This window comes from Cetorhinus maximus, unplaced genomic scaffold, assembly GCF_964194155.1.
Source record: "Cetorhinus maximus unplaced genomic scaffold, sCetMax3.hap1.1 HAP1_SCAFFOLD_431, whole genome shotgun sequence".
NCBI classification, from domain to species: Eukaryota; Metazoa; Chordata; class Chondrichthyes; order Lamniformes; family Cetorhinidae; genus Cetorhinus; species Cetorhinus maximus.
The window spans coordinates 76,644-103,614 of NW_027596375.1; the positions used below are offsets into that span (position 1 = coordinate 76,644).

The following is a 26,971-nucleotide window of genomic DNA, read 5'->3' on the forward strand; positions in this document are numbered from 1 at the left end:
TGAGTTTCCAACCAGAGAATCTTCCGCGTGTAAAGGAAATGTGATAACTACTAGGCTACGAAGGCAACATGCAGCTCCTTGCAGAATATCAAACTGTGCTGTCTTATTGCACTGCAGGACCTTGTTTTGTGGAATTACAATTCGGCGGAAAACCTTAGCCATGCGGCAGAGAAAGTGATCTAACATTAGAATCATCAGGAGACAGAGCACATCAGCAGCTCATTCAACACCTCACACATGTGCGAACAACCTTGAAGCAAATCCGCCCCCATCTTTCCCTCTAATTTCCGAGCGATGCATTTTTCAGATCATTCAAAACCTGGTGAAGTATAAATGTCACTTTGTTTTGAGATGATGCATCCAGTTACTATTTAACAACAAACGGGAATGATGCAACCTTTCCCTACATTTAATATTGTTAATGCTTCAAGCGGGGAAACTTTCAGTGTTTGAGAGACCATGATTCCTACTACCCTACACAAACCCTGCAATGTAGCGGGGAAACTTTCCGTGTGTGATTAACCGTGATCACTATTACCCTACACAAACCCTGCAATGTAGCGGGGAAACTTTCCGTGTGTGAGAGACCGTGATCCCTATTACCCTACACAGACCCTGCAATGTAAAGGGCCCATTTTAACACACAGAAGACAGAGAGTTGGGATTTTTCAGGTTGGAGAGACGTAACAAGTGGAGTGCCACAAGGATCAATCCTAGGGCCTCAATTATTTCCTATCTATATTAATAACTTGGAGGAGGGGCAGAGTGTAATGTATCCAAATTTTCTGACGATACAAAAATAGGTGGGAGTGCATTTTGTGATGAGGACATAAGGAATCTGCACGGGGATATAGATAGGTTAAGTGAGTGGGCAAAAAACTTGGCAGATGGAGTTTAATGTAGGAAAGTGTGAGGTCATGCGCTTTGGACGGAAGAATCAAAAGGCAGACTATTATTTAAATGGAGAGAGACTCCAAAAAAATGCAGCACAGAGGGATCTGGGTGTTCTTGTGCATTAAACACAATAGGTTAGCATGCAGGTGCAGCAAGTCATTAAGAAGGTAAATGGAATTTTGGCCTGTATTGCTAGTGGATGGAGTTTAAAAATAGGGAAGTCTTGTTACAACTGTGCAGGGTGTTGGTGAGGCCGCATCTGGAGTACTGTGTACAATTTTGGCCCCGGTATTTAAGAAAGGATATACTGGCATTGGAGGCAGTTTAAAATAGATTCAGCAGGCTCATTTTTGGGTTGAAGAACAGCGAAACAGGTTAAGCCTTTATTCATTAGAGTTTAGAAGAATGAGGGGTGATCTTATTGAAACCTACAAGATTTTTAAGAGGCTTGACAGGTTCATGTAGAGAAGGCGTTTCCACTAGCGGGGAATCTCGAACTAGGGAACATAGTTACAGAATAAGGGGACACTCATTTAAAACTGAGATGCGAAGGAATTTCTTCTCTCAGAGGGTAGTAAATGTCTGGAATTCTCTCCCCCAGAGAGTTGTAGAGGCTTGATCACTGAAAGTATTAAAAGGGGAGGTAGATAGATTTTTGAAATATCGGGGAGTTGGGGGCTATGAGGAACTGGCACAAAAGAGGAGTTGAGGCCTGGGCAGATCATTCATGATCTTATTGAATGGCGGGGCAGGCTTGAGGGACCGAATGGTCAACTCCTGCTCCTTTATCTCATGTTCTTATGTTCGTTTGAAACGTGTCTCTGGTGAAAGGGATCGGAAATAAAAACAAAAGTCACAGGTAACATAGATAAGCCAGGTTGTAAAAATTCGGTGTAGCTTCCCTGGAGGTCTAGTGGTCAGGATTCGGCGCTTTCACTGCTTCAGCCCGCGTTCGATTCCCAAACAGGGAATGATAATTTGTTGACCTCGTGCAAACGATGGAAATGGGTTTGAATAATTTTCTGAAAGAAATGCAGAACTCCTTTGCCGGAATCAGTGGCGTGGGAGCTCGGGTTTTGCATCAGAGTTGGAAATGTCATCAGGTCACAACCGGAAAGGAACAAACACAGAGGTGAAGATAATGAATGAGAGAAGGGATGTGATCGGCTGCAAAGCGCTGACAATAGAGAGGATGGTGCAAGGGAAAATATAGCGGTAATAGGGAAGATTTTACTGTTTACATCGACACAAATATCTCCCAAATCTCGTGTTAAATGAGCAGAAAACTCCTCGCCGAATCTTCTACTTCTTAGCTGCACCTCTTTCCAAACATTGCAAACTCCTCCTGCATCTTCCATCCTGATATTTTTCACTGTAACATTTTGATATGAAGCTGCACAACTAACGTGAATAAAGTTTGTGATGGTAAAAACGTGTTCACCACCTCGGGGAACTGAGTCACATTGACACACACGGAGGAACACACACAGACATATACACCGAGAGTGACAGAGGGCAAGGGTTTGTCTCTAAGGAGAGACAAACACCCAGAAAGCAAGCATGTCACCAACCTGGCTCCGTTTTTGTTCCTCTATGACTACAAGTTTCGTGAATGTTTTCGTGAATGAACGGAAATAGGAAAACCTCCTTGGATGCTTTGGTACTTTGATGGATTTGATTGAATCTAAACGAGAATTAACTCTGTAGACACAGAGTTAAAACCAGGAATAATGAGCAGCGGGAAACCCCAATGGATTTGGACTCCATCGCCTTAACCACTCGGCCACGGCAACTGGCCCTATGAACAGGTTAATGTTGTTGGTATATAAGATGACTACAGCAGAGAGGCGGGATTTCGGCCCATCTTCTCCGTGCTGGCTGTCTGGAAGAACAACTCAACTACTTCCACTGCCGTGCATTCTCACAAAAGCAATTAATATTTGTATTGCCTCTCCTCCTTCTCCCAGTTAAAATTAAACCCAATACACGCTCGCATTCACTTTGAGCTGGCACTTTGTCGTCAAAGGAGAGCATTCAAAGTGACCAACAGGTGAACCACCTATAGCTTTGGCAGCGGATCCACAAATAATGGAACCTGAATCCAGCGACTGAGGCCATTCGGCCAGGCTACCTCTCACAACCTGCTGTTTCCCGTCGCCTTGATGGTGTTTCCACTGAAACAGAACATTAAAAACATCGAAAAAGGAACAGTAATTAACCATAATCCCCCTCGAGCCTCCGCTACCACTTAATAAGATCATGTCAGATCCCCAAGCTCAGCACCAATTTCGCATCCAATCCCGATAGCCCTTCATTCACTTAAAGACCAAACGTTTATCAATCTCAGCCTTCAATATACTCATCGACTGAGGATCCACAGAGCTTCAGGCTACAGAATTCCAAAGATTCACTCTTTGAGTGAAGAAATGTCTCCTCACCTCAGTCCTAAATGGGTAACACATTATCCAGAGAATGTGAGCCCAGTCCTAGACGCTCCAGCCAGGGGAAAACAGCCTCTCAGCATGTTCACTGTCACTCAGGAATCAACCCAGTGAACCTTGGTTGCACACAGACAGCGAGTGAATGGAGGGAACAAAGAGCACAAGAGTGAACAGAGATAGAGACACAGGCAGAGAGACTGAGAGAGTGAAAGAGAGCGAGGCAGATATACAGGGACAAAAAGCGGCAGACAGAGGGAGAGAGAGTGGTAGACACTGAAAGGAACAGATACACTTCACCATTCCTCGTGATCCTTAACTTAGATTGACAGACAGAAAGAGAGAAATAAAGACTTACATTTAAACAGAGCCTTTCACCAACCCAGGACAACGGGAGGCCCTTTAGAGCCAATTAAATCTTTTTGAAATGTAGTCACTGTTGTAATCTAAAAGCAGAGAGAGTTTGATAAAAATGTTGATTCAGTAGATGAGAAAATTCGATCTTAAGAAATCCATCTCAATGTAGAATCTTTCTTTCAATCTCCCTAAACATTTCATGGTTTGTTTGATGCAGATTCAGCAGATGTAAATCTGCAGCTGAGTGAATAAATTTCAACTCGAATCTCTGATGAAACAGGGACAAAGCATCCCATTTCTATCAGGTCATCTCTCAGCCTTCTCTTTTCTAGAGAAAAGAGCTTCAGGCTGTTCAGCCTTTCCTGGTGATTATAACCTATCCGTTCCTGGAACATTTGTGAATCAACTTTGATTTTCCTGTTCCTTCCGACACCCGACAGCAGTAGAAAAAGTTGCTAAAGTCCGAGTGATTTCAGTTTGGGCTACTTGTATTTAAAATTCATTCTCTCGATGTGTCCATTGCCTTAGCCACTCAACCACAAGGGCTCGGTGTCTGTCTGTTTAAATGTTGCTTAGTGACAATTTCGATCATCCTCCACTTTGTACCAAACCGACCCTTAGCAGCTGAAAAGTCTCCATTCAAAAGAAAAAAAACTCCTCTTGTATATTTTAAAGCTGCCCTTTTTATTCTCTGTACCATCTTAATATGAAGCCACACAACTAACGTGAATAATGTTTGGATGGTGAAATGGGGAACTGAACCGCATTGACACACACACAGGAATATACACCGAGATTGACAGAGGGCAAGGGCTTGTCTCTAAGGAAAGGTAAACATCCAGAAAGCAAGCATGACACCAACCTGGCTCTGTTTTTGTTCCATTTCTAGCTGTAACTTTTGTGAACGCTTGCAGACGAATGGAAATTAGAGAACGCTGGGGGGTTTTGGATGTTTTTTGTGCAACTTAATCGACATTTAATTGTGCAGGCACACTCTAAAATTCAGGAATGATAAGAAGAGTAGTTGTCATGATTCCAGCCCACCTCTGGTGACCCCAATAGATTCAAAACCCGTCGCCTTAACAACTTAGTCACGAATCCAATCCCCAGATTTGCGTGAATGCAGTTTGTATAAAATCATAGACGGCTACAGGAGATGATCATTCAGCATATTGTTAACATGTCGACTCTCTGGGAGAGCAACGCACCGACTGCAATTCCACACCCCGCCTTTTTCCTACAGCAACACATATTGATATCGTCTCTCCTCGTTCCTCCTATCAAAGTAAAACACCGCACACCGCACTGGATTGAATATGAGTTTGTCTCTGTTGGTTCAAATGGGGCAGCTGCAGATCCTAAAAGGAAGATAACTTGGACGTTTGGCGACTATGGGATTCGAAACTACATTTCCGTAGAGGCTAGAGCTTTAAACCAGCGACTTAGGCTGCTCAGCCGCAATATCACGTAAAAATGGGTCATTCATAATTTCCTTCACTGGTATTGTCAACGAAAAGAACAGAAGCAAAGGAGCAGGGGAAGGTCATTGGGAAACTCGAACCAGCTCCGTCAGTTAATCAGACCATTCTGCACTTTGTAACATGCAGAAATCATCTCCACTGCTAACTTCTTTTTTCAATGTTTCATTATGTCGAGGTTTCAAATGATGTTTCTTTTTTCCTGTGTGACTCTGCTGTTTACTCAATGAAATGTTGGTAATAGGTAATGAGATTGTATATATCGATTCACAAAAATGAGGAGATGATTGGTCAGGGTAAATATTTTTTGATAATTCGATTTGACATCAACTATTTCAAAAAATTTGAAAACTATAAAATGTTTCAGCATCCATCTCTTCATGTCATTGGGTCAGGGAAACTTTGTTAATTTTCACACACTGTGCCTGGACAAGGCAGAAGGCCCTGCACCTCTTTCAATAATGTTTTTCTTAACTCAGAGTTTTCAAAGGGAATTGGACAATGACTAGAAAGGGAGAAAAAGAACAGGGTTATGGAAAGCCACAAAGAAATTGAGATTAACTAGAAATTTCTTTGTACAAAACTGACAGAGACATGATTGTCCGAAAGACCTCTTACTGCGCTGTGCCATTTGATGGTGACATTGTTGATCAGTCTGTCTCCGGCATTCCTAATGAGAACAGCCAAATTCCATTTCTTCAAAACAAAGACCCAAAGTGCTGCTGCATGACGTCACCGCTTAACATTTTAGTAAAGCCCATTGGGTCTTTGCGCTGTTTCCTGTTTCTGTGGTGCAGTGATTATCATGATTGCCTAACACGTGAAACGTTCTCTGGTTCAAAACTAGGCAGAGCCATTATCAAAATCTGTGGGTTCACGTTGCAGCCACGTGACCTGGTCAGTGTTTATCCCTCAACCAACCGCACATGGTCTGCTCATTGTGACGTGTCTGGTTTTCAATGTTTCCTGAGTGGTGATTGGCTGCCGTGTTCCCTGCATGACAACAATGACTGCACTTCGATAAAAGCAAAACTGCGGAAACCTGGAAAGGAAAACAGAAAATACAGGAAAAACTCAGCAAGTCTGACAGCATCTGTGGAGAGAGAAACCTGCTGAGTTTTTCCAACATTTTTTGTTCTTATTTCAAAAAAGTACTCAATTGGCTGGAAAGTGGTTTGAAACATCCACTGGTCCGGAAAATCGCTATATAAATGCAAGTCTGTGTTTCTTTAATTATCTTAAATCCCAGTCCTCTGGTTACTGACCCCCGTCAGTGGAAACCGCCCGTCCCCACTGCCCTCACTCCCATCATTTTGAACAGCTCCGTGAAATGTCCGTTTAACCTTCTTTATTTTAAATGGAACAATCCCGGTCTCTGTAACCCCTCCACCAAACTGAATTTCCTCATCCCTGAACATGATGAAAGGCAGAGGACTGAAACGAGATTTTGGAAAATATTGTCAGTTGGCAGGTGGGAAAATGGAGAAGGAACCAAAACAGAAAAATCAGTCTCCAGCTTTGTGTATCTTCAGAAAGACTTTGGGAACCGGAATCCGAGGAGAATGAAGGGTGAACTGTTTGACTGACCAGAGACAGTCAAGGCACCTTTCCCTTCTTTAAGACGCTGGAACATTGACTCTGATGTTATCAATAAAGTTAACTGATCTGAGGCATTGAAAGGATTCTCGTTACTGCACATCAGGAATTCAAACCAAACATCGGCTTCAGGACAATCAGAATACTTGGTAACAGACAAGACAGCAAAAGGCTCGAAGGGAGACGGCACCGGTTGTAGGAGAGCTGGTTCCCGGTGACATGGATGTGTCTGCAGTAGGTGGGGTCAGACTGTTTCCATGTGTCCACAATGAATGTCCAAACCTTTATTTTGGAAGAGTAAAACTGATAGAGAACAATTGTCATTCCGTTCGCCGCAATCTGAAGCATTAACTCGATGACACCCAGCTGAAGTTTTTTTCGGTCTCTGTGGCGCAATCGGTTAGCGTGTTCGGCTGTTAACTGAAAGGTTGGTGATTCAAGGCCACCCAGGGACGAAGCTGTCACTGTTTTCTCCCCATCAGCCTTCATTGTCACACAGTTCCTGGTTGCCATTGGGTCGTTGAACTGAATGTCAAGTCTCCTGATATGTTACCGGCTCCACTGTTATCCAGTGAGCTCCCAGGCAAGCGGCTTTTTTTCGAATATTCATTTCAAATGTAATGGGAAAACAATTAGGCCTACCAAGTACCGATATCCAACGCACTGGACAACTATGAAGTTATTGGATTCAAACAACTCCATCAATTCTTCCTTCTTCCTCATTTCGACAGTGAGTGAGACAGGGAAAAGCAGAAAAGCAGCAATATTCCGGCCCCGCACTCTCCAATCACCCGCTGCCAGCAGAAAGCAGCGACTGCAGCTTCAATCAGCGGGTTACTGCCCATCCCTGGGACACAAGATACTCCAACCCGGGCCAAACCTCCCAATACACCGAGCACAGGCTCAGGAAAACGCAGGTAGATTATATCCCGGTCACTAAACCTCCGACAGCTTTTACAGAAAACCCGAGTGAGTGAGTCACAAATAAAAGTCACACCAACTTTCTAATCTCTTCCCTGTAAAATTCCTTTACTTTATTGAAAAGCTGACTGTTGTGAATCTGAAAATGAGCACCATGGGATTTGTGTTACCGAGTGACTTGTTTTCCATTGTTTGTCCATCAGGTTTGCAATTCAATTTGTGTTGGATATTGAAGCGAATCTAATTTCAAAATGAGGACACAAAGCAGGTAAGTGTTAAATGCAGAAGAAAATCCTGAGGAAAATCGGTCACAGTATTTGGAAGGAGGTGCAGCTAAGAAGTGGAAGATGTGAATGATGTTATTGATGATTGAGAGGAATGAATTGCAAACTTGGGGCATTCGTGGGCCGATTACGTTTCACACTTTAAAATTCCGACCAAGCTGAGGTATTAGTTGGAAAGCAAGAAAACCATCCATGTATGTTGGGATATGCAGTAGTTGTGCACATTCCCGGCTAGCTCAGCCGGTAGAACATGTGATTCAGGTTCGTGCGTTCCAACCCCAAGCTAGTTGCTATTTCAAATTCTGACTCATTGTCGTACAGACTGGAAACATTGAACCTGTTTCTCCCTCCAGCTGCTGTCGTTTTTCCAGCATTTTCTGTTTTTGTTTCAGGTTTCCATCATTCGCAGTAATTTGTTTTTATCTTTTTACTTTTACATTTTCCTGCTTCAAAAAACACCAACTAATCACTGCGGCTCCTGTGAAACTTACAAGGCAGAAATTCATCTCTGAAAACAACTGACACACATCAAATTCAAAGTACTTTCATGTTGCATCTCTTTCTGCTTCTGTCCCTGCCTCGCCTCCAGCTCCCTCTATCTGTCCAGCTCCCAGGTAAATTAGCTGCTTGATGCAGACACAGTCAGTTCGTGGGAATGGGTAAAAATCGTGAGTAAAGAGACACCTGGATCTCATCTTCCTGGTTCTCCCAGATACAGGAATGTGCACAGTCCCGATTACCCACAGTCACTCTCCTCCCAGTTGTTCAGCTTTTTAATTGATTTTCACACTGGGTTTCAATGTGAAGAAAGCAGAGCTGTGATAAGCTGATATTGTTCAGCAGATGTACTCAAGAAGGTACATAACAGGCTGATGATAACAGTGCTCTTTGGACGCAGTGAGCTCTAGTGAAGGATTGGCACCATTAATGTATCGTTCAATTAGTCTCTCGACAAATCTCGTGCTGGAAATGACAAGAAAACTCACTGAATTTGCTCCGTGTTTTGGTTTCAAAAGAGCCGAATACAAGGTAAGAAAGTACATCTCACTCGAGTGGGTGACAAAATGGCAGAATGACTCGTGCTATTGGCAAAAATAAAATTATAGAAAGTCACAGCACAGAAAGTGGCCATTCGGCCGGGCGTGCTGCTTTCAAAGAGCAGTAGTGATTGGTTGATACATCAGGAATGATATTTGTGCCAGTGCAAACTGTAGGCAGCAAAATTTGCACGTTTCCCATCCATATTTTGCCTCACACCAACATTCCTATGATCAGTTTAATACCCTCACTCCACTTGAACCAAGTGAGATGATTTCCAGCTCTGAGGCGAAACTTAAACTCTCACTCATCTGATTCTGGTGGAGCTTTTAAACTTTCCCAATTAATGAATAATCAACACTCGTTCGAACAAACTCAATAAATCGACAACCCCTGACTGGGAATCGAACCCGAGCCGCGGCGGTTTGAGCGCTGAATCCTAACCACTAGATAACCAGGGAAGGTGCACCAACATTTTTCGATTCGGCTTATCTACGCTGCTTTTAGCTATCGTGTTTCAGTTCAGATCTCTTTCACCACAAAACTGCCTGTTTAGGTTCAACACAAAGGACTTCTTCAGCCAAGGAAAATAACGGTTGCTGTGAGCTGGAACATGAAATTGACAGTAAAGTGAAATCGTCCCACAAGCTGCTCATGTGCAACTTTAAATTTCTAAAACCCTCCACCCTTTTCGCTGTTGGTCAAATGAAAGCGCCGATTCCCAGTCACTGGACATCAGAGTAACTACCAATAAAGCTGGACAGGTGGATTATGGAGGCTACTTTTGACTTTTTTTTCATTCCCGATCTCTTTCACCAGAGACAACTTTCTCTGACCAAATGGCCTGTGTCAGATGAACACAAGTGACATCTTCACCAATGAGAAGAACCATTGCTGTTAGCTGGAACATGAAATAGATACTTTCCTCCTTTAAGACAGTTCTTAAAGCCTCCCACTTTGACCTAGATTTTAGTCATCTGACCGAATATGAGGCTCGGTGTCACACTTTGTTATATAATGCTCCTGGGGAACGCCTTGTGAAGGTTTCATTAGGTTAAATGCGCTTTATAATTTAAGTTGTTGTTGTTTTTGGATATATATAGAAAAGGTCACTCTCCAGTTTTATCTTTCACGCTGATGATTGTCTCTGCTACATTTTAACATGAATTCGCACAACTAATGTGAGTCAAGTTTGCAACGTTAAAATCGTTTTCACCACCTCAGGGAACTGAACCACATTGACAATCACAGACACTGAGATATACACCGAGAGTGACAGAGGCCTAAGGAGAAACACTCCCAGAAAGCAAGGATGTCACCAACTTGGCTCAATGTTTGTTCCATTTCCGAAAGCAAATTTCCTGAATGCTGACAAATGAATGGGAATCAGAAAATACAGGAGTATTTGGATGGGTTTCCTTCTATTTAACTGATAATTAAACTGGTTAAATTCAAAAATGGTGAAAACTTTAGTCAGCAGGATTCCAACCCTTGTGTTCATATTTACAACAAACGTTAATTATCTAAATTTCGCTCACACTAAAATAAACAAGCCTGGATAATGTTCTTGCCAGGTTTCAAACCGCAGCTCCATCATACGTGAAGCGAATATGACCCCCACTCGCCTCTATAAACCCTACGCTGTGAAGGTCCCAATGGAGCTGTCTGGAATGTTAAACGGTGACGTCATGCAGCACCACTTTGGGTCTTTGTTTTGAAGAAATGGAATTCGGCTGTTCACATTAGGAATGCTGGAGACAGACTGATCAACAATGTCATCATCAAATGGCACAGCTCAGTAAGAGGACCTTCCACACATCTTGTCTATATCAGTTTTGTACAAAGAGCTTTATAATTAATGACAGTTTCCTTCTCTTTCTCCTTAACCCTATTTTTATTTCACTTTCAAGCCATTGTCCAATTCCCATTTGGAAACTCGGTGTTAAGGAAACCAATATTGGAAGCTTCAGCTGGTTCCTCACCTGAGCAAATACGTCAGACTTGCTCCAGACACTGACGTTTGCAGCGCTTTAATTTGGTTAGGAGAACAAGGCAATATAATTTGCAGGCTAACCTGAATGTTTTTTAAAAATCATTCATGGGATGTGGGCTTCGCTGTCTGGGCCAGCATTTAATGCCCATCCCTATTTGCCCTTGGGAAGATTGTCTGCCTTCTTGAACAGCTGCAGTCCATGTGGTGTAGGTACACCCACAGTGCTGTTAGGAAGGCCAGAACAAATTAAATGTAAAATAAAACTTATCTTACTCCACCCTACAATGCATCTTATCCTCATTTTGGAACAGTAGCCCAACTGAACAAAAGTTTATTTGTTCCACTTAACAGAGCAGCATTCTCTTGTCCTTCCATGATAAGATTGTCATTTTAGTTCTGATTATGGGGCAACCTTTGTGTAGTGAACTAGCATCCACTAGGAACTGGGTTGTGAACTAGCATCCACTAGGAACTGGGTTGTGAACTAGCATCCACTAGGAACTGGGTTGTGAACTAGCATCCACTAGGATCTGGGTTGTGAACTAGCATCCACGAGGAACTGGGCTGTGAACTAGCATCCACTAGGAACTGGGCTGTGAACTAGCATCCACTAGGAACTGGGTTGTGACCTAGCATCCACTAGGAACTGGGCTCTGAACTAGCATCCACTAGGAACTGGGTTCTGAACTAGCATCCACTAGGAACTGGGTTGTGAACTAGCATCCACTAGGAACTGAGTTGTGAACTAGCATCCACTAGGAACTGGGCTGTGAACTAGCATCCACTAGGAACTGGGTTGTGAACTAGCATCCACTAGGAACTGGGTTGTGAACTAGCATCCACTAGGAACTGGGTTGTGAACTAGCATCCACTAGGAACTGGGTTGTGAACTAGCATCCACTAGGAACTGGGCTGTGAACTAGCATCCACTAGGAACTGGGCTGTGAACTAGCATCCACTAGGAACTGGGTTGTGACCTAGCATCCACTAGGAACTGGGTTGTGAACTAGCATCCACTAGGAACTGGGTTGTGAACTAGCATCCACTAGGAACTGGGTTGTGAACTAGCATCCACTAGGAACTGGGCTGAGACGGTCCAAATACATTTCACGCAGGATCTTGAACCAGTGACAGTGAAGGAACGCCGATAAATTTCCAAGTCAAGATGGTGAGTGACTTGAAAGGGAACTTCCAGGTGTTGGTGTTCCCATCTATCTTCTGCCTTTGTCCTTCTAGCTGGCAATGGTCGTGGGTTTGGATGCTGCTGACTAAGGAGCCTTGGTGAATTACTGCAGTGCATCTTGTAGATGGTACACACTGCTGCCACTGCGCGTCGATGGTGAAGAGAGTGAATGTGGATGTGGTGCTAGTCCAGCAGACTGCTTTGCCCTGGATGGTGTCCATTTTCTTCAGTGTTGTGGGAGCTGCACTCCTCCAGGCAAGTCGGGAGTATTACATCAGACTCCAAACTTGTGCCTTGTAGATGGTGGACAGGCTTCGGGGAGTCAGGAGGTGAGTTACTCATTGCACGACTCCTAGCCTCTGACCTGCTCTTGTAGCCACAGTGTTTGCACGGCTAGTCCAGTTCAGTTCCTGGTCAATGTTAACCCCCAGGGCACTGATAGTGAGGGATTTGTGATGGTAACGCCATTGAACATCAAGGGGCAATGGTTGATCCTCTCTTGTTGGAGATGGCCATTACCTGACACTTGTGTGCTGTGAATGTTTCTTGCTAATTGTCAGCCCAAGCCTGGATATTATCCAAGCCTTGCTGCATTTGGACATGAACTGCTTCAGTATCTGAAGAGTCGGGTATAAGACCATAAGGCCATAAGACATAGGAGCAGAAATTAGGCCATTGGGCCCATCGAGTCTGTTCCGCCATTCAATCATGGCTGATAGGTTTCTCAACCCCATTCTCCCGCCTTTTCCCCGTAACCTTTGATCCCCTTACCAATCAAGAACCTATCTATCTCTGTCTTAAATACACTCAATGACCTGGCCTCCACAGCCTTCTGTGGCAATGATTTCCATCGTTTAACCACTCTTTGGCTAAAGAAGTTTCTCCTCATCTCTACTATAAAAGGTCTTCCCTTTACTCTGAGGCTGTGCCCTCGGGTCCTAGTCTCTCCTACTAATGGAAACATCTGCCCCACGTACGGGTATGGTGCTGAACATTGTGCAAATCATCAGTGAATATCCCCACTTCTGATCTTATGATGGAAGGAAGGTCACTGGTCAAACAGTTGAAGATGGTTGGGTCGAGGATACTACCCTGAGGAAGTCCTGCAGTGATGTACTGGAGCTAAGATGGCTGACATCCAACAACCACCATCATCTCGCTTTGTGCTCGGTCTGACTCCAACAAGCCGGGAGTATCCCTCTGATTCCCATTGACTCCAGTTTTGCTAGGTCTCCTTGATGCCACACTCGATCAAATGCTGCCTTGATGTCAAGGACAGTCACTTACACCGCATTTCGGGAGTTCAGCTCTTTTGCCTATGTCTGAACCAAGGCTGTAATAAGTTCAGGAGCTGAGTGGCCCTTGTGGAACCCAAACTGGGCATCAGTGAGCAAGTTGTTGCTCAGTCAGTGCCGCCTGTAGCACTGTTGATGACCCCTTCCATTACTTTACTGATGATGGAGAGGAGACTGATGGGGCGGTAATTGGCCGGGTTGGATCATTCTCACTCTTTCATTCACAGTTTGGTTGGGAGAACGAGGAGATACAGTATAAATTGCAGGGTTCTGGGGAAAAAGTTAGGTAATGGCAATGACAGGACCGGCAGAAAGACCGTTTTCTCTGCTGTAACTTTTATAATTTCATACAAATAATAGTGATGCAGGTGTAACAGCTGTAGTCGTGGCCGAGTGGTTAAGGCGATGGATTAGAAATCCATTGGGGTTACCCCGCGCAGGTTCGAATCCTGCCGACTACGTTTCTCATTACTTCTGGTTTTAACCGGGCACAGACAGAATTAATTATCGTTTGAATCGAGGAAAAGCGCTCCAAACATATCCGTGATCTCTCATTTCCATTCATTTGTCAGCCTTCTGCAAATCTCCAGTGGGAAATGGAAAAAACAAACTGAGCCAATTTGGTGACATGATTTCATTCTGGCATTTGTCCCTCCTTCGGCCTCTGTCACTCTCGGTGTTTTTCTCTGTGTGGGTCAATGTGGTTCAGTTCCCCGAACACAAACTGTATTCACATTAGTTGTGCAACTTCACATTTCAATATTACAGCGAAAGATATCAGGATGAAAGAGGGAAGAGGAGTTTATCTCTTTCTATCCATGGGCTACAACAACAACTTATATTTTTAAAGCTCTTTTTACCTAATGAAACGTCACAAGGCGTTTCCCAGGAGCATTATATAACCAAGTGTGACACCGAGCCTCATATTCGGTCAGGTGACTAAAAGTTGGGTCAAAGGGTGAGGCTTTAAGAACTGTTGTAAAGGAGGAAAGTATCGATTTCACGTTCCGGCTAAAAGCAACGGTCATTCTCATTGGCTGAAGACGTCACTTGTGTTCAACCGATAGAGGCCATTTGGCCAAAGAAACTTGCTTCTGGTGTAAGATATCTGGAATGGAAAAATGCCATAAGCAACCTATATGTGTCCAAATGCTGTGTTAGTGGTTAAAATGCCGCAAATTTACCAGCACAACTTGTGTTCGATTCCTGGTTAGGGAGTTGAAGCTTATTCCTCCTGGGCGAGCTGATCAAATCAATGTGATTGATTTGCTGGTTGAAAATAACACCGTTTACCTCTGCCAGAATTGTTGGAGTGAGAGTGGAATTTTCACATCAGAGCTGGAAAAGTCACAAGGGCAAAACTCGGGAATAAATCCTGATTCGGAATGAGGGGGTGAAAATAAAAGAGAAGGGCTGTGATAGGTTACAAAGCACTGAATATAGAGCTGGTGGTGCGAGGCAGTATATTATTCCTCTATTACCCATGTCATATGCAGGTCTAATTTCCTGATTTATGCCTTGCCCAACATTATCACTACAGTTTGGTGGCCTATAAACAACTTCCACCAATGTTTGCTGTTTCTTAGCTCCACCCAAACTGATTCTACATCTTGACCCTTCAATCTAAGACCCTCTCTCACCGATGTACTGATCTCGCTCCTTATTAACAGCGCGACCCCGCCTCGTTTTCCTTTTTGCCCAGTCTTCCGAAATGACTGACATCTTTGATTATTCAGATCAACCAATTACACTGTTGTTTGGAAGCAGTACACAGGGCCGAATGGCCTCTTTCCTTGTTGTAACTTTCTGTCATGTTATGTTTCCTAACACCACGGTTAAGATGAACTTTCTTGTCTTCCATGTGATGCTTTCAATTTAAGACAATAAGCAAATTCAGCGAGTTTCCTTATCATTTCTAGCACAGAATTTGGAACCGGATTCGTTGAATGACATTTAAATGGTTTCAATCGTCAGATGCAGCTCACCGAGCCCCAACAAGCACTGTGAGCATCAGCCTGTTATATACATACTTGCTGTACATCTTCTGAGCTATAAGCTGATCACAGCTCCACTTTCTGCTTATTGAAGGACATGGCAAAAATATTCACAATTTCAAATCTTAACAACGTGCACATTTGTGAATTTCTGTGTGTGTGTCAATGTGGTTCAGTCTCTCGTTTTTATTCATGTTAGTCCTGTAGCTTCATATTAAGATGGTACAGAGAGAAAAAAAAGCAGTTTTAAAAGATGCAACTGGATATTTCTTTGAGTGGAGACTGTTCAGTAACTGGACGTACGGATGTTACAAAGTGGATGATGATTGAAGTTTTCACATGATCTTATTCAGTAGCTGAAGATGCTCGAATGGCCAATTCCTGATGATAATTTTTTAATGTTCTAATTCAGTGTCAATGTTGGTGAAGACAATGTTTGTGTCTAATCTGAATGTGGTAGTGAGGCCGAGCGGGCTCAGCTGCTGGTTCAGGTTTCGATCTCGCTGCTGACTTGAGCTTCACTCTCACCGCTGCCAAACTTTCTGGTGGTTGGTTATTTGAGGCGCTTCCCAAAAATTCTCCGTGCGCTAAAGGAGCAGCTGAGCTGTGCCGTGTTGTATTTCAGTTGGAAGAATGAGGAGAGACAGTGTAAATCCCAGGGTGACTGGGAAAAGATGAGGCAATGGCACGGACTGGAAGACCTTCTTTCACTGGGACTCCCTGTATTCATTCTATTATTTTAAACAAACAACATGCAGCCTTTACACAGTTGTTCTGGCCGAGTGCTTAAGGCGTTTTTCTACATGGTTCCAATCCTGCCAACTCCCCTTCTTCTCATTCCTGATTGACATAAACTGTCTGCAGAATAAATTGGCTGTTAAATGGAAAAAAAACCACCCACACCCACGGTGTTTCTTACTTCTGTTCATCTACAAACATTCAATACATTTTGCCCCTGAAATGGAACAATAATTGTCCAAGTTGGTGACAACCTTGCTTTCTGTGTGTTTGTCTCTCCTTTGGCTTCCGTCACTCTCGGTGTAAGTGTCTGTGTGCGTTGCTCTGTGTGTGTTAATGTGGTTCAGTTCCCCGAGGGGCGAACACACATTCATCATCACAAACTTAACTCACATTAGTAGTGCAGCTTCATATTAAAATGTCAAAGAGAAAAATATCAGGATGAACGATGCAAGTGGAGTTTGCAATGTTTGGAAGGAGGTGCAGCTAAGAAGAGGAAGATGTGAATGATGTTATTGATGATTGAGAGGAATGTATTGTAACCTTGGGGCTTTTGTCGCTCGATTACCTTCGACACTTTGAAATTCAGAACAAGCTGAGGCTCCAGGTGGAAAACAATATTGATCTCTCTGAATTTTTGCGTAGGAAGCAAGCACCGTGTGTGCCCGGCTAGCTCAGTCGGTAGAGCATGAGACTCTTAATCTCAGGGTCGTGGGTTCGAGCCCCACGTTGGGCGCCGGCTCTTTTTTAAAGCTTTGCTGTTTTCATGGGTGATCCCCAGCTCCCCATTCCTCCGGCAGTGTCACCGCTCAAACTGAGTCTCTTTCCATCCCACTTTGTTAATATCACAGCCGCTGGTTTCTGAGCAAAAACTGCCATTGGCTTCACTGGAAGTCGGAGAGTTCCGTATGGAGGGTTTGGTACTTTCATCGCTCGCAGCCCATGTTCAATTCCCAGTCAGGGAAAACCTTATTTCTTGCCTCTGTGTGAACTGTCTAAATGCACAGGAATTCCTCGCGTAAACTCTTAAAACGTACCTGAAATTCACTGTAAGGGAGAGTGAAGTGTTTCCTGTTGGTTGGAAGAATGAGGAGAGGTAACATCACATAAAGTGTACAGTTTTAAAGGGGTTTCTTTGTTAATCAGCGAGTGGTTAGGATCTGGAATGCACGGCCTGAGAGTGTGGGGGAGGCAGATACAGTCGAGGATTTCAAAAGAGAATTGGACAGAAAATGCAGGTCTTCGGGGAAAAGTTGGGCGAGTGGGACCAGGTCAGTTATTTTCCAGAAGAGTAAGAGGCCTCCCTTTTCAGACGGAGATGAGAAGATTTTTTCTCCCGTCGAGGGCCGTTAGCCTGTGGCATTATTTTCCCCAGAAAGCAGTGGAGGCTGGGTCACTGAATTTATTCAAGGCAGAATTAGACAGCTTTTTGATCGAGAAGGGGTTATGGGGGTTTGGGGCAAACAAAAATGTGGAGTTGAGACCACAACCTGATCAGCCATGAGCTTATTGAATGGTGGAGCAGTCGCAAAGGGCCGAATGGCCTCCTCCTGCTGCTAAATCCTATATTTCAATGACCCCGGCCGAATGGCCTCTATCTGTGGTGTAACATTAGCTGTCATTATGTAATACTATGAGGGGCTCCAGGGGGAAAATGGTTCCATTCCTCCTCCTATTTGTTATGGTCTAATTCAGCGCTGATACCACTGAAGGCGATGGTTACGGTGCTTCTGTTTGCTCTGTAGGTGCGTGTCCGAGCGGCCCAAGGCCCTGAAATTCGGTTGTAGCGTTTTATGAAACGCGGGTTTTAGTGTCTTATGAAGCGTGGGTTCAAATCCCACTGCGATCGAAATTTCAAGTAGTTTGTCTTGTTCGAAAATCCATTGGGATGCGCTCGGGGCAGCTGACGCCTGCGGTGCTTTATTTTGGTAGGAAGAACGAGGAGAGACGATAAAAATTGCAGGGTGACCGGAAGTGGGTGGGGCCAAGTGCCAGCTTTTCCCACTGTAACCATTCTGCAATTTTAGCTCAAAAACATTCATGCTCCTTTAGTAGTCATGGCCGAGTGGTTAAGGCGATGGATTTGAAATCCATTGTGGTTTCCCCACGCAGGTTCGACTCCTGCCGACTGCGCTGCTTCCCTGTTGGTCCTATCCGTTGTCTCGACAGCTAATTGCTGGTGAAATGAAATCAGAAGCTTCCAAATACTCCCGTGTTTTTTTTCCGCTTCACTTGCGCGCTCTTTCATTTCCGTTCATCTGAAAGTATTCACCAAATCGCCAGAAATGGAAGAAAACTGAGCCAAGTTGGTGACATGGGTGTTTGTCTCTCTTTAGGCCTCTGTCCCTCTCGGTGTATATGTCTGTTTGTGCTCCTCTGAGTGTGTCAGTGTGGTTTAGTTCACCGAGGGATGAACACATTTTTCCCAGCGCAAAATTTGTTCACTTTTGTTATGTACCTTCGTGGTAAATGGTACAGGGAAATGAACAGGTTTTAATGTTGCAAGATATGATTGCCACTTCCTGTGTTTATTTTTGAGTGCAGACTGCTTGTTGACTCAGTGCCCGAATGTTACATAGCGGAGGATGATTGAAATTTTCACTGAGCAACATTTAAACAGACAGTGGATTGCCCTTGTGTCCTTTTCATGTAATCAATATGTGAGAGAACCAGGAAGATAGATCATGTTTTATCTTTACACTGTCATCTGCAAACCCATCCCTTCCGGAAGCTTTGGGACTTCCATTCTCTGTCCCTGCTTTCCAGGGAAAGCTTGGGTTCATGAACTGACTGTGTCTGCATCAAGCAGCTAATTGACCTGGGAGCTGGATGGGCAGAGGGAGCTGAAGGCGAAGCAGGGACAGAAGCAGAAACAGATGCGACATGAAATTGTTTATTATTTGATGTGTGCCAGTTACTTTCAGTGATGAATGTCTGCCGTGTGCTCCCTTGTAAGGTTTACAGGACCCGCAGTGAAGAGGTTGGTGGGTTTTGGAAATTGAAATTTACACAGGAGCAGCTTGTGAGACTATTTCACCTCACTGTCGATTTCGTGTTCCAGCTCCCAGAAACGGCTGTCCTCATTGGCTGAACAATTGCCATTGAACAAGCCCTTCCTGTTCCAAGTAAACGCGCCATTTTGTAGGACAAACTTAGCCCTGGTGAAGCGGGTCTGAAGCGAGGAAATGGCAAAATTGGAGTGGACGAAACATTCTGCAAGGCTTATGGACAGTGTTCGGAACGAGGAGGTGAAGGAAAAAAACACACACGGGCTGTGAAAGGTTGTTTGGTGGAGAACTGAGTAGAGGGATAGAGTGACGTGTACACAAATCTTCGAAGGTAGCAGGGCAAGCTGATCTCTCTGCTTTCTTTAAAAATAGCTCATGTGCTCCTTGGCTTCATTAATGGAGGCTTGGAGTTCAAAAGAAAACTGATGATGCTGAATCTTTGTAAATCATTTATTGAACCTCAGCTGAAATATTATGTTCACACTTTGGGAAAGATGTCAAGTCTTTGGAGAGGTTACGGGCAGTATTCACATGAACTGTGTCAGGGATAAGCTATTTCAATCATGTGGAGAGGCGGCAGAATCTGGTATTATTCTCACAGGATGGAGGAAACAGAAATGGGAATTTGGTCCAAACAGTCCGCTCCGGGGTTTATGATCCACCTCAGCCTCCTCCAATTTCCCTTCATTTAAATCTACAATTGTAACTATTTATTCCCTTCTCCCTTAAATACTTGCCTAGTTTCCTCTTAAATGTATCTGTACTATTCATTTCAACCACTCCCTGTGGCAACGGGTTCCACATTCCCACCACTCTCTGGGTAAAGAAGCTATTACACTGTTTCACCTCACTTCATGTTCATGTCTAAGACACTCGATGCTGTTATTGGCTGAACAAGTCTTCTGTGTTTGAACTAAACACGCTCCCACTGCTGGCCCTCCTCAGGGAATGTTGTTTTCTTGTTGCTGTGTGAACTGTCACAATGAACTGTCCCCGGAATCTTTTTCCCTGGGATCGACAAAACCCATCACTTCTCTTCCTCTCTCATTCTCACTCTTTCATTCCCAGTTTGGGAGGGAGAACGAGAAGGGACAGTATAAATTGCAGGGTTATGGGGAAAAGGTTGGGTTGTGGCAGTGACAGGGCAGGAAGAAGGCCCTCTTTCTCTGCTGTAACTATTCTATGATTTCATATATGAAATATATATATTTCACTGTCCAGGTCTGTAGTCGTGGCCGAGTGGTTAAGGCGATGGATTTGAAATCCATTGGGGTTACCCCGCGCAGGTTCAAATCCTGCCGACTACGTTTTCCATTATTTCTGATTTTAACCATTGATATCAGAAACAGTAAATTGATTCGACATTTTCACAACACCTGCAGTAGAAAAGTTTGACCAGTAGGTGGCAGTGAAACCGTGATTGTTCACATCACATCAAGCAGGCGCTGTCTCAATTATTAGTGCACTTGGCACTGTCTCTGTTCAGATTAAATTAGACGCCGTTTATATTTCTATTACACTAGGACATGTCTCTTATCATATTAGCGAAGGTCATCTCTCAGTTGTTTCTATACTGGACTAGGGCACCATACCGTTGGCACTATCTCAGTCACGACTGCACTGAAGCAGGTCTTGGCTAAAGTTACAATAAGCCATGCCCCAGATGGCACTGCACTAGAGCTTGTCTCTGGTTATAGAAAACTAGAACATGTTTTTCGTTGCATTTCACAAGACCCTGCCTCAGCTATTACTCCAGTAGAACCTGCCACGTGTCTATCAAACTTGACCCTGTCTGTTAATGCTGCACCAATACATGCTTCCATTCATATCTTACTTCCCTGTTCCTGTTGTTATTGCCCTAAACCATTACTCTCTTATTGCTGTACTTGTCCATGTCTCTGTTTTTATTAATCTCGTACCTTTGCCGGTATTTAATTCACCAGACACTGCGTCAATTTATATTATAAAGAGCCCTGAATTATGTGAAGCTCCACTAGACCCTGTATCAGTTTTCTTACACTGGATCCGGTCTGTCTTATCACTACACTAGACTGGTTCGTATTGCACAAGATCCTGTCTCAATTATTACTGCACTCTGCACTGTCTCACTTATATTCCACTAGATCGCGGCCCTGCTTATAATACACTGAATCATATCTGCACTTATATTCCGCTAGACCATATTTCAGAACAAGTTACATTAGACTCTGTATCAGCCTGTATCACACTCGAGCTGTTCTGCCTTTTTAATTAAAATGGATCCTGCCTTTGCAGAGACTTTGTCTTTGTCTCTGTCTCTGTCTCTGCTTCTATTCCACTCTCCCTGTCTCTGTTTTTACTCCACGAAATAATGTCTGTCTCTCTTACACTGGAGGCAGTCTCGGTTATTACGGCCTTAGACTCTCTCTAGGAAGCAATTATTCTATGTCCTGTGCCTGTAATGACTACCCTATTTCTCTTGATATTGATCCAGGCCCTGTATCAGTAACTACTGCACTAGACCCGTCTCCGATATTACAGCAGTAGTCCTTGTCTATGTTAATATAGCACTCGTCCCCGTCTTTGTTTAAGTAACATTAGATGCTGTTTCTATTATTACTGCGCTAGTAATGTCTCTGCTTAAATTGCTCTAGGTCCTGTCTCAGTAATTACCACACCAGGCTCTGTCTCTGTTGTTACTGCACTAGCCTATGTCTCTATAAGGTGGACGTCGAGCTCGAAATGGGCCTCTGACTTTGGCCTAAAACTAGAGGTTTCCCATTGACTCTTTGTTCTGCGCAGCTCCTGATAATCATTTTCATTACAGCCACAGAATTACATTTGAGACATCGCCTGTTCTGTATGTGTGTGTGAAAACAAATCATGCTGCATCATTCCACAAGGATAAACGAATTATCTTCACCAGAATGTTTCCGTTTGTTTTTATTCTCTCTTATTCAAACTGTAACTACAGATCGCCTAATACCGTAAATATTCGTCAGTGGTATATTCTGTTGTGTGCTCTTGTTAAGAAATTCATGTCCTACCAACTATTTCTTTGGTAAGACGGGCACGGAGAATGCTGCGGAGAGTAATTCACCTATTGAATCCCCAAACTCGCCCAGCACCTACAAGGCTCAATTCAGACGTCTCCACTTGCTTGGGTGAGCGCGGCTCCAGCAACACACTGTTGGCTCCAGCTCGACACCATCCAGCACAAAGTAGCCCACTTGTTGACACCTCACCTATCACCTTCGCCATTCACTCCCTCCACCACCGACGCACAGTAGCAGTAGTGTGTACCATCTAGAAGATGCACTGTAGGAACTCATCAAGGCTCCTTCGACTGCACTTTCCAAACCCACGACCACTACCATTTAGAAGGTCAATGGCAGCAGATGGATGGGAACACTACCACCTGGTACAGTAAGTCCCCATAATAAATGGAAAGGGGAACAGGATAACGTTCCACGTGGATTATATTTGATCGGCTGGAGATGTCTGAGAGGGAGGACAGGGAGTTAAAAGATGTGACATGAAAGCGCCAGAACTTGATGTGTGTCAGTTGCTTTCTGTGATGAATGTCTGCCGCGGTAATGTGGGAGATTTCACTGCCGACTGTTTACACTGACACAAATATCACTCCTGGCTAATCAATCACAACTGCCCTTTGAAAGCAGCGCGCCAGGCCGAATGGCCTCTTTCTTTGCTGGAACTGCCTATAATTTTATCTTTTCCAGCATCACGGTTGCTTCTTTCACTATCATTCCGACATTTTATTGCACACTATTGGGGAATGTACTTTCTTACATTCTATCCAACGCTTTTGAAGTCAAGACACTGAGCAATTTCAGGGGGTTTTCTTGTTATTTCTGGCACGGGATTTGGAATCAGATCAGTTGAACGACAGTTTATTGGTGCCAATCCTCCACTGAGCTCACCCCTTAAAAAGAATGGGTGCCATTCGCTGAAGATGTCGTTTGAGTTCTAGTTAAACACAAAATTCTGTAGCAAAAAATTGACTCTGGTGAAATTGTCTGAAGAAATGACAAATGTGGCTCAGATAAAGCACGTTACAAGACTTATAGACAGCTGTCCTCGTGATTTAGAGGTGAGGATTCGGCCCTTGTGCTGCCGCGGTCCAGGATCGTTTCCTGGTCAGAGAATGAAGATTTATTGATCTGGTACAAACTGTTAAAACAGGCCTGATTTACTTATTGATTGAAAACCAAAACGCACAACAGCTCCGCCCGAATCAGAGGAGTAAGAGTTGAAGTTTCACATCAGAGCTGCAAATGTCACACGTGGAAAAACTTCGAGAAGAAATCCAGTTCCTAATGTCCGAGGGATATGAGTTTGGGCTATTTGTATTTACAAATTATCTCTCTCCAGCGTCCATTTCCTTAAAAACTCGACCATAAGGACCCGGTGAATGTCTGTTTAAATGTTGCTTGGTGAAAATTTCAATCACCTTCCACTTTGTAATATAGGCACTTAGTAGCTGAACAGTTTCCACTCAAAAAAAAATACAGAAAAAATTTCCTCTTCATTCTTTTAAATTTATTTTTATTTTCTCTCTACGATTTTAATATGAAGCCACACAACTAATGAATGAAGTATGGATTGTGAAAAATGGGGAACGGAACCACATTGACACAGACAGAGGAACACACACAGACATATACACCGAGAGTCACAGAGGCCTGAGGAGTGACAAACATCCAGAAAGAAAGGATGTCACCAACTGGCTCAGTTTGTTCCATTTGTGACTGCAGATTTCGTGAATCCATACAGATTAATTTAAATAAGAAAGCGCGAGTGTTTTTGTTTTATTCTATTTACCTGATAATTAATCCTGTTGGTACCTGGTTAAAATCGGGGATAATAAGAGCCGCAGTCAGCAGGATTGCAACCCGATAGATGTTCAAACCATCGCTTCAAACACTCGTCCACGACTGACAGCACATCCATAGTCCAAGCCCGCTCATATCAAATCAGAGATGGTGACAAAATAAGTCACTCGGCCCATTGTGCCTGTGCTGACTCTCTGGAAGAGCAATTCAACCAATTCCACGCACCCGCCTTTCCCCCACAGCAATTTGTATTTGTATTGCCTCCCCCCGTTCTTCCAAACAAAATCAAGGACCGCAATCCGCACGCTTCTCCCCAACCCTCGTCCGGCATTAAACTGGAGTTGTGTCTTGTCCACCCAAACGGAATTCCTGAAGAGCCAGAAAGGGGGAAGCATCTGAAACTTTGGCAGCCGCGGGATTCGGACCCATTCCGCCAGAGACTGGAACCTGAATCCAGCTCTCCCGTTTGTCGAGCACATTGAATCAGATTGTAGATATCAGCCCAGAAATAGCGAGGGTAGCTTGATATGAAAAAATGTGTTGTTTTAAATTCGCTATGAAATCAATTGCAGAAATCAATTATGTTTATGTCAAAAAGTATATATAGAACCGCAGCAGCGAAAGTGCCGATCCCTAATCACCACTGCACCAGAGAAACTGTTTGCAAACTTCACAACCGGCTGATCTGTGCTACCTGTGCCTTTTATTTTCATTCCAGACCTCGCTCACCAGAGACACGTTTCTCCCACAAAGTGACACGTTTATATCGAACATAAACGACTTCCTCAGCCAATGACAACAGTGATTGCTGTTAGCTGGAACATCATTCATAGTCACACAGTTCCGGGCTGTCACTGGGTCCTTCAGTGACAAACAGAATAAAATAAATAAGAAAAATTGCCACCTCTGCTGTCACCCAGCGAGTTCCAACAGATAATTGTTTTTTTTGTGAATATAGGAGTTAGTCCGAATCCCAGCGCTGCCACAGTTTCAGTCATATTCCCCCTTTCAGGCACTTTAGGAATTTCCTTTAGGTGAGCAAGAGGAGATTCTGGTTTAATGCTCCTTTATTTTGACAGGAAGAACAGGGAGAGGCAATACAAATATAAATGGCTGCGGGGGAAATTCGGGTATGTGGAATTGGGTGCGTTGTTCTTCCAAAGAGCCAGCACAGGCGCGATGGGCCGAGTGACTTATTTTTTCGCCATCTCTGATTTGATAAGAACACCTTTGAGCTCGGACAGCTGTTGGTCATAACTCAATGTTTAAGGTGATGGATTTGAAATCCACTGGTCGGTTTGAATCCTGCTGACGACAGTTCTCATTATTCCTCATTTCAACCAGATGTCACCAACCTCATCCCTGCGGCTCCTGTGAAACTGACAAGGGAACACACAGCAGAAATTCATCACTGAATGTAACTGACACACATCAAATTCTTCCACTTTCATGTCGCGTCTTTTAACTTCCTGTTCTCCCTCTCAGACATTTCCAGGTCTATCAAATGCCATTTGCCTGAAATGTTATCCTGGTCCTCGTGCACAAAATACGGTCGACTTTCCGTGCATGTGATTTGGCATTTGGCTCCATAGCTCAGTGGTTAGAGCACTGGTCTCGTAAACCAGGGGTCGTGAGTTCAACTCTCGCTGGAGCCTGTGTTTTAGCTGATGAAACCAAGTTCCGTGGAAAAGTGGGTAATGGGTTGGACAATGCTGCAAAACAATTTTTGATCCTTGAAAAGGTGCCGTTCCCAGAACTATACACAGTCCTCCAGGCGTGATCTAACCAGGGCTTCGTGTAGCTGCAGTAAGCCTCTTTTCCATAACAACGTCTGTAACAGGTTGTACAGCAAGAGGAACTAGATTGTAGATATCGAATGAGGAGTACTCTTTGTTCTAATTATTTCTTTTTATTTTGAAGACCATATATGAATCTCCAGCCCAACTCTCCGTGTAATTGGGTCAGGGAAACTTTGTTAATTTTCACACACTGTGCATGGACACTGCAGAAGCTCCTGCACCTCTTTAAATATGGGCTTTCTTCAATCAAAGTTTTCAAAAGGGAATTGGGCAATTAATTGAAATGGAAAATAAAACTGAAGGGTTATGAATGAAGCGAATGATATTGGAACTAAATAGAAGAAAGCACACACCCGATGGGTCGAATGGCCTCATAATGAGCTGTGACAATTTACAATTAGATCAATTTCTCTGCAGCATTCCAAAATGTCCCACTCCAATTCTATTCCTGTAAAACAGGATCTTGCAGTGCAGCATGTCTACACAGTTTGACATTCCATACAAGTCCCTTTGGCGTTTTCTCATGAATTGTTTATGGTGTAGTGGCCTCGCCAGCCATGTCCACATCCTATAAATGATTAGAGAAACAAGTAGCTATTTCACATTTGCTTCACATGTGCGAGGTCGCTGGTTCGAAAACTGACAGAAACATTATCAAAACTAAGTCATCTAACTGTGAGAAGTTGCACAATTCCCGTTTGTTGCTAAATAATAGCTGAATACATTATCTCACAGCCATGTGACATTGGCACTTCCCCAGGCTTTGACTGATTTTCTCCAAAAGGCATGGTTATGAGAAAGAGACAAATCAAACGAATTGCAATAAGGTAGTTCACACGTGTGTGAAGTGTTGAACGACGTGCTGATGTGATGTGTCATTTTATGATTCTAATGTCAGGTCAATTTCTCTGCCGCATGTCTATGTTTTTCAGCCGAATTGTACTTCCACAAAACAGGGCTCGGAAGTGCAGTAAGACTGCACGGTTTGATATTCTAAGTCAGTCCATGTGGTTCTTCCCATTGTTTCTGTAGTGCAGTGATTACTACGTACACGCAAAAGGTCCCCTGTCTGGAAATGGGTAGAAACATTATCGAGATTTACACATCTAAGTGTGAGGGAAAG

General features: G+C 43.7%; 5 non-coding genes across 5 annotated transcripts; all 5 read left to right on the forward strand.

Annotated features, from left to right (window-relative positions):
- The first annotated feature begins 13,856 nt into the window (after window positions 1-13,856).
- trnas-aga (transfer RNA serine (anticodon AGA)) lies at window positions 13,857-13,938 on the forward strand. Its single transcript has one exon. It is a non-coding gene; the product is annotated as a tRNA-Ser (tRNA).
- A 2,934-nt stretch (window positions 13,939-16,872) lies between these two features.
- trnak-cuu (transfer RNA lysine (anticodon CUU)) lies at window positions 16,873-16,945 on the forward strand. Its single transcript has one exon. It is a non-coding gene; the product is annotated as a tRNA-Lys (tRNA).
- A 1,315-nt stretch (window positions 16,946-18,260) lies between these two features.
- Window positions 18,261-18,342, forward strand: trnas-uga (transfer RNA serine (anticodon UGA)). Its single transcript has one exon. It is a non-coding gene; the product is annotated as a tRNA-Ser (tRNA).
- Window positions 18,343-20,442: 2,100 nt separating this feature from the next.
- trnas-uga (transfer RNA serine (anticodon UGA)) lies at window positions 20,443-20,524 on the forward strand. Its single transcript has one exon. It is a non-coding gene; the product is annotated as a tRNA-Ser (tRNA).
- Window positions 20,525-25,631: 5,107 nt separating this feature from the next.
- trnat-cgu (transfer RNA threonine (anticodon CGU)) lies at window positions 25,632-25,704 on the forward strand. Its single transcript has one exon. It is a non-coding gene; the product is annotated as a tRNA-Thr (tRNA).
- Window positions 25,705-26,971: the final 1,267 nt, after the last annotated feature.